An 11,675-nucleotide genomic window follows, 5' to 3' on the forward strand; every position below is an offset into this window, starting at 1 on the left:
AGAAGCTTTGTGGGCATTTAAATATTGTCCTTGGCATGAATATTACTCTCATGTCAGGTATCATAGGCATATCAATTCAGATAGGAACCAAAGAAGCCAGGGAAAAAGAACAAGAACAGGAAATGGTCTGTGGTCACTGCCACTGACTCCCTGGGTTATAAACACTACTTAAGGATTTCTAGAAATAACAGGAGGATGCCTGGGAGAAGACACTGAGGTATTTGTATTACTAATATAGGCTCTATTTAGCTAGAATGCATTTAGCCATTATATTACTGTCTGCAAAGCAAATAATGCTAAAGAAAGTTTTTCTAATCTAGAAAGAAACATACATTCATACAAATTTCATTCTCATTATTCTCTTTATGTAGTAGGACAATTTCCAGCTGAAGAAGTCATCTACCTGAATAAGCACTTCTTAGATGTTTCTTTTATATCTGAATTTGAGTTCTGGTTTTGTTCCCAGCCTCACCTCTGACTCATTATTGTGAAACTAAGAAATCATTTAGCCTCTCAGCACCACAATATCTCTCTTCTGTGAATGAGGATAATAGGTAAACCTATTCTCGCTTCAGTGAATTGTTGTGAAGTTTAATTAGATAATGTTTACACAGCCCTTTGAACTCTATTAATTAAAGTGATGTGTAAATATGTTGCTTCATTTTATCAGGATTGCTTGACTGAGCCATTTCATGAAGAGTTACAGATGGCTATGATAGGAGGATCCATAGGGAAGTTAATTTTATTTTTTAATTCATGCTTACTCAATTCTGAGATTGTCAAATATGCATAAGAAAATACCCAGTTTGGGCTCTAATTGGTGAGAATGAGGATATAGCCGCCTACTAGCTGAAGAGCTAATGGTCACACCTTCACATTAGAGAAAGCTTAGCTCCTAGGGTACAGACTACTGCTTTGTTTGATTTAGGTACTGCTATCATTTTTTCTAGGTTATCTTTATTCCGTATATTTTTGCCTAGGTAACATTAGTGATTTATTTTATATTTGTCATATAATAAATCACAAAATAACATATTTACAGTCACTTGATGTGAAAGACATAAATCTTACAGTACTGTGAATCTGTATTGATTATCCATTGGTTCATCTATTTATTAAAGAAATTTTCACCCATAATAGAAAAATCTTAGATAAATAAGAAATCTTGCTGCTAAGTTTTCCGAGGAGACTATTTTACCCTAATATTATCATCTCAATTACTTTTGAAATTCTGCATTAATAATAGACCCTATCTTCTGTCAGAAATAAGTTCATAAAAGGATTAATTAGCTTGGCGGGGGGAACACAAGCTTTTCTCCATAACCCTTCTTTATGCATTAGTGTATAATTATCTTTGTTAGAATTTTCTAAGTGATCATATTATATCACTTAGAATTGTTACGTATGTAGCAATTCAATTTCATATGCTATTAAATGAGCCAGAATTTAGAGTTAATATAGTTTGTTCAAAACTTATTTAACTGATATGGGAGTTTTGAAAACCACTAAATATCAAAAGGAGAGTTTACACCAGGAAATGATTCTGTAAAATCTAGTAGCTAGTTTATTATACTTGTAATACATAATAAATAAATTATACATAATAAATAATATATAAATAATGTATGAATAAATTATCTGCTTTCATGATAAATAATCTATAAATGTATGAATAAATTATATGTGCTTTCATTACCTATGTACTTCAGGAATATGTCTGCTGATGGACCAGCGTAACATAAAAGCACTTTGAACTGTTGGAAACTTCAAATTCAGAGTCTGAATTCAAATTAGTATCTTCTGAAATATACGTTCTGCCTCAAATCCTCACCAGTGTTATATGAGTAGAATTACAGAGAAATTTCAAATTCTTTAGGTCCAGGTTGAAGACTTGTGAAAAGTGTGATGGTGCCTCGGTAAACTCTAAGGCATAATAGCAGAAAGTGTATCTTTTGATATTTCCAGAAGAAAGCAGATAAGTATGAATTGTTTTGATCTAAGGAGACACTACAGAAAACAAAATACAGATCTAAAACTGTAAAACATATAGCCTTAGGATGCACAAAGTTAAAATAGAATTCAAATTTGCTACCATGGAGAATGAATATTCTATTTATGGCTCTAAGGTCCTCAATGAATCTATATCCCTACACATTGGGGTTTTTAGACCTTCTTTTTTTAAACAGAAAGATAAATGTTAGTTTTAGGTGTTACCTAGTGGTTTAAGAGGTATTATGTAAGTTTAGATAAAGGTCAATCTGAACCTGCATAGGTAGAGCCCCAATAATCCTGATGATAATATCAAACTTTTACCCACAAAAATTCTGGTACCTCTTTGATATTTTCAATTTGAGCTTGATTTTGATACACAGGTACCAGTAAGTCTATGTCATTATCCAAACTAGCTGTGAATAGGGCTTTCTAAGGGATTTTAAGAAAGAGATCATCAGGACATCATTTAATCTGGCAACTCTACTTTCAGAGTATCAAATTAACAGGTGTGAGATCACAGAGGAGGAAAGACTATATTTCTGTCCTGATCTGGACATAAGGATTGTCTAGGAATTATTAGAAATACCACCACCTACGTAATATGTTTATTCAAAGAGAAATGTTGAATAAGAATAGAAGAATTTAAGGCTAATATGGTAGTACCTACATCAATCAAAAGGTTGTTCTTAAAATTGTAAGAAATTTCTCCTTGTGAATTTAAGGGTAAAACGAGAAACTGGGCATTTGATTTTCTTTAAAGTACTTTCCGTTTTACATCCTTCATTTTTTTCCTTTATTTTTAATATATTAATTATTTTTTTCTTTTTTTTTTGGCCAGTGTTCTTCCTGTTTACAGCATCCGCAAATGTCTTTACCAAGCGACTCCCTCTTTAGGGAGTGTTTAATGATTGGTAATGTCTGATTTTTTTTATCTGTGAGAGCCTAAATTTAAGTCTTACTTGATTTTTGTGTCAAGTCCCTTTCAAAATGTTCAACAAGGTGCTAGAGGTCTGGCAATAGGCTGTTTCCATTTTCTGCTTTTTTCTTGTGTTTTAACTCCTTTAATTCTGGCTTAAGGTCATTCACAAGAAAATGATCAGAAAGTGAGGCTTCATCTGAATTAGTGTTTACTTCTGAATTCTGTCAAAAGGTGTCAAATAACTTATCATTGAACTCCCTAATGGGTTGATTCTTTCTTAGCTTATAGGATTGCATCAGAGTCCAATCTAAGTTCAAAGGAATAATTTGGGGGATAGCTTCTAAAAGACATTCAAAATCTACAGCTTCCAAAATCCCTCTGATTTCTTATGCAATGGGGAACCTTTGTATTATGCCTTTTTATTCAGTTCTTCTGTATCTGAGCATATGAAATAATAAATGTAGATTTGAGAAGTATGGATTTTACGTTTCTAAAACTATTCCTGATGTCTCTGCAAATTTTATCATGGCCAGGCTTAGGGTAAATTTTAATATTGGCTTTTAGTTCAGAATGGGATGAGATCTTAAAATTAACAGTAAGAGGGTTTTTTTTTTTTCCCTGCTCTGAGGGGGTCTTAACTTTATAAGGTAATGCACTTTATGGGTTTCTGGACAGCCAGAAGAAAGGGGTAAAGGAGAACAATCCAGGAGGAGATGGAGAAAGACGCTGGAAAAAGAAAAATAACAGGATAAAGACCATTAGGTTTGTGTTGAAGTTTGGAAGAATCTAAAAGAGATTAAGTATTTCACTTTTATTATTATTATTATTATTATTATTATTATTATTTGTCTCAACAAAGGAATCTTTTAAGGGAATAATTTTGAAGTCTGAATAATTTTGGATACTTCCTCAAACACAGTAACAAGGCAGACCATTGGAAGTTTGGAATTGTATTTTTTTATGTTCTCAGGCGCCTCTAAAATGAACACTTTTGTTCATATCAAAACTCCCTGGAAATGTCTATTATAATTCTAAATCATCTTAAGTGAAACTTATCTCATTTAGAGAGATAATAAATGTAAGAATTTGGGTTATGGTATAAATATGTACACAAAGAAAGAGTCTGTCAGAGGGAGGAATGGTCATCAGTTTAAACTGAGGCAAGTCCAGTAGAGCCTAGGAACCATCAGGGGAAAGCACCGCTTGTGTGCTTCCTGCCTCAGCCCCTCATGACCTGTTGGCTGGGCCAGCTCCAGCTGCAAACCTCACACCTGTGCAGTTCATGGACAGTAAGTTTTAGAGAGATATCACAAGACAGACTGGAAAAAGCACTCATGAGATTTTGGTACGTGACCTGAGGCAAAGTTTTTCCAGAGTTTTCCAAAGTTCAGAGGAACTTTCTGAATTTCTCAGTCCTCAAGATCAGTTTGATTTTTCTTTCTTTTTTTTTTCCAAGTAGAGATGGGGGGTTCACCATGTTGGCCAGGCTGATCTCCAACTCCTGACCTCAAGTGATATACCTGCTTCAACCTTCCAAAGTGCTGGGATTACAGGCATGAGCCACCATGCCCAGCCCATCAAGGTCAGTTTGAGGATGGATTTATCTGGTTACAACCATTCCCTTTCTGTGAACTTTGCTTTTATAGAGATACAAAAAAATGACACGGATAGAGACATATAGTGCAGTTAATAATAAAACTGATTTCTATGAAGGATAAAAGTTATTCAAATCTGATTAGATAATCAAAGCATTCCCTAAAAAGGGCTTCTTATTCATAGAAGACAAAATAAATGCAGTGCATGGGGAACTTTAAGTGAAAAAATATATATAAGAGGTTAGACTCAATGTGAGACATACCTCATCATAACAGTCAGAGACCAACAACTCCTAACCCTAGCAGGAAGTTTAATAGGCCACAGGGCACTCATGATTTTTGACTTAAGGTCTTGGATCATGTACAAGAGAAGTTCTTGACTAGATCTTTGTGGATCTTTAAGATTATTGAATGCTGATTCCCCAAAAATATCACCCAAACCATTCAATGATATGACAAATCTTAGTTTATGGTCACTGTAGCATGGGTGAGAACTGTAGCGACAGAGCCTTAGTAGCAGTGGTATGCTGAAGCTGGCTCCACCAGCCTGTGAGATTGATTCTGAACATCTCTTCCCCAATCCATGTTCAGTGAGGTCACATTAGTAGCTTGAAGTCAGCCATGGTAGGACTCTGCTATAGAAATCATCAGATTCTACACATCAGAGATATTTTTTTCTCCTGGAGAGCCAGGTAACCTTATTAACATGTTAGAGTGTGAGGCAAAGTTGAAATATTTATAAGATGTTAGAGTTTGTTTCAAAGCAAGTCTTTTTAAAAAAAAATTTTCTAATTTAAGTTTCAGGATACATGCAGAGAACATACAGGTTTGTTACATAGGTATTTGCGTGCCATGGTAGTTTGCTGCACCTATCAACCCGTCACCTAGGTTTTAAGCCCAGCATACGTTAGCTATTTGTCCTGATGCTCACCCCACCCCCAACAGGCCCTGATGTGTGTTGTTGTTCCCCTATCTGTGTTCATGTGTTCTCATTGTTCAACTCCCACTTATGAGTGAGAACATGTGGTGTTTGATTTTCTGTTTTTGTGTTAGTTTGTTGAGGATGATGGCTTCCAGCTTCATCCATGTCCCTGCAACGGACATGATCTCATTCCTTTTTGTGGCTGCATAGCATTCCTTGGTGTATATGTATCACCTTTTCTTTATCCAGTTTATCATTGATGGGCATTTGGATTGGTTCCAAGTCTTTGCTATTGTAAATAGTGCTGCAATAAACATATGTGTGCATGTGTCCTTATAGTAGAATGATTTATAATCCTTTAGGTATATTTCCAGTAATGGGATTGCTAGTTCAAATGGTATTTCTAATTCTAGATCCTTGAGGAATCACCACACTGTCTTCTACAATGGTTGAACTAACTTGTATTCTCACCAACAATGTAAAAGAGCTCCTATTTCTCCATGGCGTCACCAGCATGCTATTTCTTGACTTTTTAATAATTGCCCTTCCGACTGGCATGAGATGATATCCAATTGTGCTTTTGATTTGCATTTCTCTAATGATCAGTGAGTTGGGCTTTTTTTCATATGTCTGTTGGCCACATAAATGTCTTCTTTTGAGAAGTGCCTGTTCATATACTTTGTCCATTTTTTGATAGGGTCATTTGTTTTTTCTCTTATAAATTTGTTTAAGTTCCTTAGAAATTCTAGATATTAGACCTGTGTCAGATGGTGGATTGCAAAAGTGTTCTCCCATTCTGTAGGTTGCCTGTTCACTCTGATGATCATTTCTTTGGCTGTGCTGAAGCTATTTAGTTTAATTAGATCCCATTTGTCAATTTTAGCTTTTGCTGCAATTGCTTTTGGTGATTTCACCATAAGTCTTTGTCCATGCTGAAGTCCTGAGTGGTATTACAAGGCAAGTCTTTTAATGTGCCTTATGGGGGCTTGCTTAGAATTGGATAATGATTATAATATGCAAGTTTAGGATTGGTGGATACAAGGAGAGGGTTTTGAAGCAAGGGTTTCAAAACGTCCTACACAATAAGCTGTTTGATGCTACCTACTGAAATATCAAAAGGTTTGCTGTTCATTAAATGAATTTTTCAGTAAGTTCCTGAGGCAAAGTCACTTTCAACTTTCATCTTTCTGAGTAAGAGTTTCCTGGAGTAAGAAAGTTATGTAGATGAAGACAGTTGAATAATATAATAATGTTAATATTACAACTTATATGAGCTATGTGAGTGCGGACGGTTTTGGTTCTTACATGTAATGCTTGAGCTCTCAAATTAAATAAGAATTAAGATTTGGTTCCCATGGAATTACAACAGCAACAACAGAAAAAGTAAAGCTCATAGGAATTATTCACTTGAAATTGTTCATTTTCAACTCTGACAAAAAGAAAAAAATTCTGACTATGCATCCTAGTGGCATATGTCTTTTCTTTATCTAATATTTAAATATATTTAATTATATTTTATCAAATGACAAGAATTTATATTGCATTTGTATGCTTAGGAAATTAAACACATCAAGTCTAAGAAATTTCTTTTCAATATCTATAAAAATATAATGATTGAGCACCTATGTGCTTCCAATCATTTGCCTCTACAAGACAGCAATGTAAGTGGACTACTTAGAGTATTCAGCATAACTAAAATAGGGATTGTATATGTTTGTTATAATTCCAACCACTAAATATAATTTATGTTATTTCTCCATCTTCTTAAGTAGAATGAATGATAGATTCAAAAATCAACCCAACTTCAGAAATTAATTACTTGGAAAAAGTTTATTATCATTATTATTATTTGAAAAAACAAAGGAGAATGTTGAAATTTTAGAATTGAAAGACATCACTACTACAGAATTTTATAAGTCTGCCAGAAGCTTAGAGAAGACCCAGGTGCTCTAGTAGGCCCAACACCATGAGGACAGCATGGAGGAGCAAAAGGGGGCCCAGTACCTCTATCGCTTGCATAAGAATGGTGAGACAGAACACTCATATAAATCAGCCAAAGGAGATATTTTTATTCACAGATACGCAGGAAGAATAAACAGGAGCCTAGAATCCTTGATGAACCGACTTCCCAAGGATCAGGAAACTGTCCAGGGCAGATGCAGTCTCATCTTTGCTTGCCCCATGTGTCACACCTGAGGAAACTCAAAAGCACTTTGCCCTGAGTTTGTACACCCTGGGCACCAAATTGCTGAGGTCAGTCACTGGGAAACATCTCATTCTAGGAGGGAGGAGGACATAGCCTAGATTGTACTCAACACTTTCTCTTTATCTCAAGATGCCCTATTCTGGTTACTAGGATGCCCCATCTAGAACTAGAATGGGATGAAAAGAAAGTCTCTGTTAAGTTGAAGGGGAAAGAGCTAGGGCAGCCAAGGTCATTTGGGGACTTGTCCACCTGCAACTAGCCTTCCCAGTTCAATCCCTCCTTTATTTTGAATATTGCTTATAAGGGATAAGGACACTATATAGTTTCTCTTTATGGTTTATTATATTACCCTTAAAATCTTCTTTATATACTTCCTCCCTTTGTGTTTCTTCCTTTCTTCTTCTCTCTGAAATCATATAGAATGAAATCGTCCTGATTTGCAGTTTAGCATATTGAAGAAACTACTGTAGTTATTGGGTTTTCCTCGTTTTGTTTTTAGGTGTATGCATTTGTTTGTTTGTTTTTTCTGAGATAGGCAGCCTAAGTTCATTCAACCATTCCTCTATTGCAGAGGTTTTCACTGTGTGGTCAGTGCACTGGTGATGGTCTGTGACTATTTCATATCCTCTACACGTTATGTGTTATAGGTCTACAAGAAGATAGGGAACTTGCACCAGACTGTAAATCAACATACCACTTACTTCATTGAAAATGTTTTGGTACAAAAAACAAAAATAAAGTTAGCTGAATTAAACTGTGTTTACTGATATAGTTGCTTTATGTTGTGGCACAAGATTTTATCATATTTTAGATCAGTAATAAGCAATTGAACCAGCTAGTCTGATAGCAAGTGATAAGAATTTGACATGATTTCTTGACTGGTTCTAATTATTTTTCCTTAGACCAGCCTCTGAAGTACAACCAACTATTCCAGAGAGTTTGCTAAAAATATATTGAAAAATATTACATCCTAGTATCTGGAGACCATCTTAGTTTTGTATTGAGTTTTTAATCAAGTACAGCACTTTGTGAGACTTATACACTTGTTTCCATTCAGATTCTTCTTGATACTTAATGATCCATCGTTCAAAAATTACAACCCGTAGCCATTCTGTCCAATTTCGTGTCATTTTCAAATATGGACTGTGTAGCTACTGGTATGTTAAAAAAAAAAAAAAAAAAAGTCACTTAGACAAGCACCTTTTAAAAAAATTTTTCCTGAGTCCATAGTTCAGCTGGTCAGTTATGGTGACAGTAACTCATTCACTTCTGACAATCTTCCTGGGGCCTGATCAAGCATCTGGCATCACTGGTTATTGGCAGGGGGCTGATCAGTCTAGCATGGCCTCAGCTAAAGTGACTCAGCTATCCTCTACAGCATTTGTATCCTTCAGTAGGCTAGCTTGAGCTTGGTCTCATGGCCATGACATGATTCCAAGAGAGACAAGAAGCACACAAGACCTTTGTAAGGATCAGTCCCACCACTGGCCTAGAGTAAAGGAGAAAAGTGGTGGAAAATGGATCTGGAGGAGAACAAAGTTAAAACCTTCACAATGCCAATATGTTCTTCCAAATTATTTATTAAAAATTTGAACATGGTATTGACAAATAGTTTTCACAGAAGACCTCAGTAGACCTTGTTACAAATGCATTGGTCAACAGTTTTGTAATATGTTATCTAACCACGTATGACTCTATCAATAGGTGCTTTTATCTAACCTATATTTTTCCATTCAAAAGAGTTCAGTGAAAAGTTTTCTAAAACTTGATGCTGTAATTAAGAAATTACTTATCATTTTCTGAACATAAATGATCATCACTTCATTATTTATAATAGCAAACTATTAGAAATACTGCAGGAATGAATATGTTTTTATGGTAATCCATATAATGAATTAGTTCATATAGCTTCTAATTTTCAAATAAAATGAAATGGGAAAATGCTCATAATTTAATTTAATCACAGAGTGGTGAGACACATAGTGAGACACAACATCAATGAAATGCAGGTTTCATATTTTATATTTAATATATAAATATTTTGAAATTTCAGAAATAAATATACTAAAAATACTAATACTTATTTTCTTTGGATGGAAAGATAATAGTGCTTTTATTTTCATATTAAATATTTATGTATTTTCCAAATTTTCTACAGTGGACATAAAAAGCATCATTATCCAAAAAAGATAAACATTTAAAGTTTTTTTTATATTTTATGATTTTCTGGGGAATTAAAATCAAGCTTATACTTTTCTTTATTTTGAAAATTGTGCAATTTGTTTATTGCCATTTAATATTCCCTGAGATGTTATAATAATCAGAGGAAGATTGGGATACTTGCCATTAGCATAGTAACTGGACTTTAATAACCATTTCATGAATATTTTTATGTTGAAATTTTTTTCTGCAGCTATACTCTATATATGTCCTCTTTTTCTGTTGGATACCAAGAAGAAACAGGATTTTATGACTATTTTATGGAGCAATGCATAGTATCTATGTCAGAAGAAATAAAAAGGATAAGTTCTATATCACAGGATAGGAAAGCGAGGGAAAAATATATCTCAAACATTGATTCCTCTTCTGTTACATCATTATGAAACTAAGGAAGCTATCCCATAGCTACATCTATGTTAGCACTGATCATTTGTTTATAGCCTTTAAACTCTTGCCAGCAGTAAAAATCATGTTATGAGGTGATATTTAAGCTACCTGTAATGCTTAAATGAATAGTTCACGTGCTAGAATGTCTCTAACAACACAGTGGGTAGGCTTTTCCTGCAAGGGATCTAGAATACGAATGTGAGTAAATCATCTACCAGACACCATGGCCACCAGAAGCATTGTGATATAATAATAGAGATGACCACAGAGTCTCTGATTCTTGTCTCACTGAGAAGTGGAGTCTCTGTTCCTTCTCTTGATCTGAGTGGACTGTGTTACTTCTTGACCAATAGTATATGACAGAAGTGACATTATGCTAGTTTCCTAGTCCAAGCATTAAGATACTGGCAACTAATACCTCTGATCTCCTGGAACACTCACTCTTGGAAGCCAACTGCCAGGCTGTGAGAAACCCAAGCCCCATGGAGAGTTCATGCATATGTATTCCAGTTGACAGCCTTAGCTATGCTCCCAGCCAACCACAAGCATCCACTGCATCCACGTGAGTGAGTCCTTTCAGCCTTGTCATGTCTCTAGATGATTCTAGCTTCAGATACTATCTGACTCCAATTACGTTAAAGATCTCAAGCCAGATGCATCCAGCTGAACTCAGTCAACCCACAGAACCATAAGACATAATAATAAATTGTTGCTTTAATCTACTAAATTTGGGGATGGAGTGCTCAATTAAAAAAAAAAACTGGAACATTAACCATTGTTAGCTGGTACGGTTGCATTTGAAACTAATTACAGGAAATAGATGATGACAGAAGATCTCTGTAGATCTATCTTTTAAACTGGAATAGAGCAATAGTGAGGAGAGCTTACTATATATTACGCCTTTCAAAATCATATCAGACATAATGATTCAAAGAAACCAAGAAGAAATAAAAAGAAAACTAAAGATAACACTTAGCACTTCATGTTTGGAGTTGATGAGATGCCATCATGAGTATGGCACTTTACTGTTTACAAGAACCCTCAGGAATATGAATTATTGTTATACTCATTCTTTCTTCCCCCTCCCTTCCTTTCCATATCTCTCCCTTCCTCCCTCCCTTCCCCCCATTCATTCTTTTCTCTCCCTCCAATTTCCAAGTTGTTTTCACTGTGCTCCACTCTACTTCACCTCCACAAGATCTCCTCATGCTATTCATGGTATACAAAAGGATGCTGCTCCAGCAGGTGTCCCTGCGATGTCAGGGGAGCGATCTCTGAGGTGAGAGGGTAACTCCTGCAGGATTTCATCCTGAGAAGCACTTAGGTGCTGCCTTAATCATCTTTGTTCTTCTCTCAGCTCAGAAATGATCAATGGCCTCTTTTTTAAGGAACAATGTAATATATATATATGTAATATAAATAAATATATACATA

General features: G+C 35.1%; 1 protein-coding gene across 11 annotated transcripts in view; it reads left to right on the forward strand.

Moving 5' to 3' along the window:
- MTHFD2L (methylenetetrahydrofolate dehydrogenase (NADP+ dependent) 2 like) overlaps positions 1-11,675 on the forward strand; it is a 185,017-nt gene that overhangs the window by 151,798 nt on the left and 21,544 nt on the right. The window lies entirely within an intron of this gene.

This window comes from Sapajus apella, unplaced genomic scaffold (assembly GCF_009761245.1).
Source record: "Sapajus apella isolate SASKATOON/1434 unplaced genomic scaffold, GSC_monkey_1.0 scaffold121, whole genome shotgun sequence".
Lineage (NCBI taxonomy): Eukaryota > Metazoa > Chordata > Mammalia > Primates > Cebidae > Sapajus > Sapajus apella.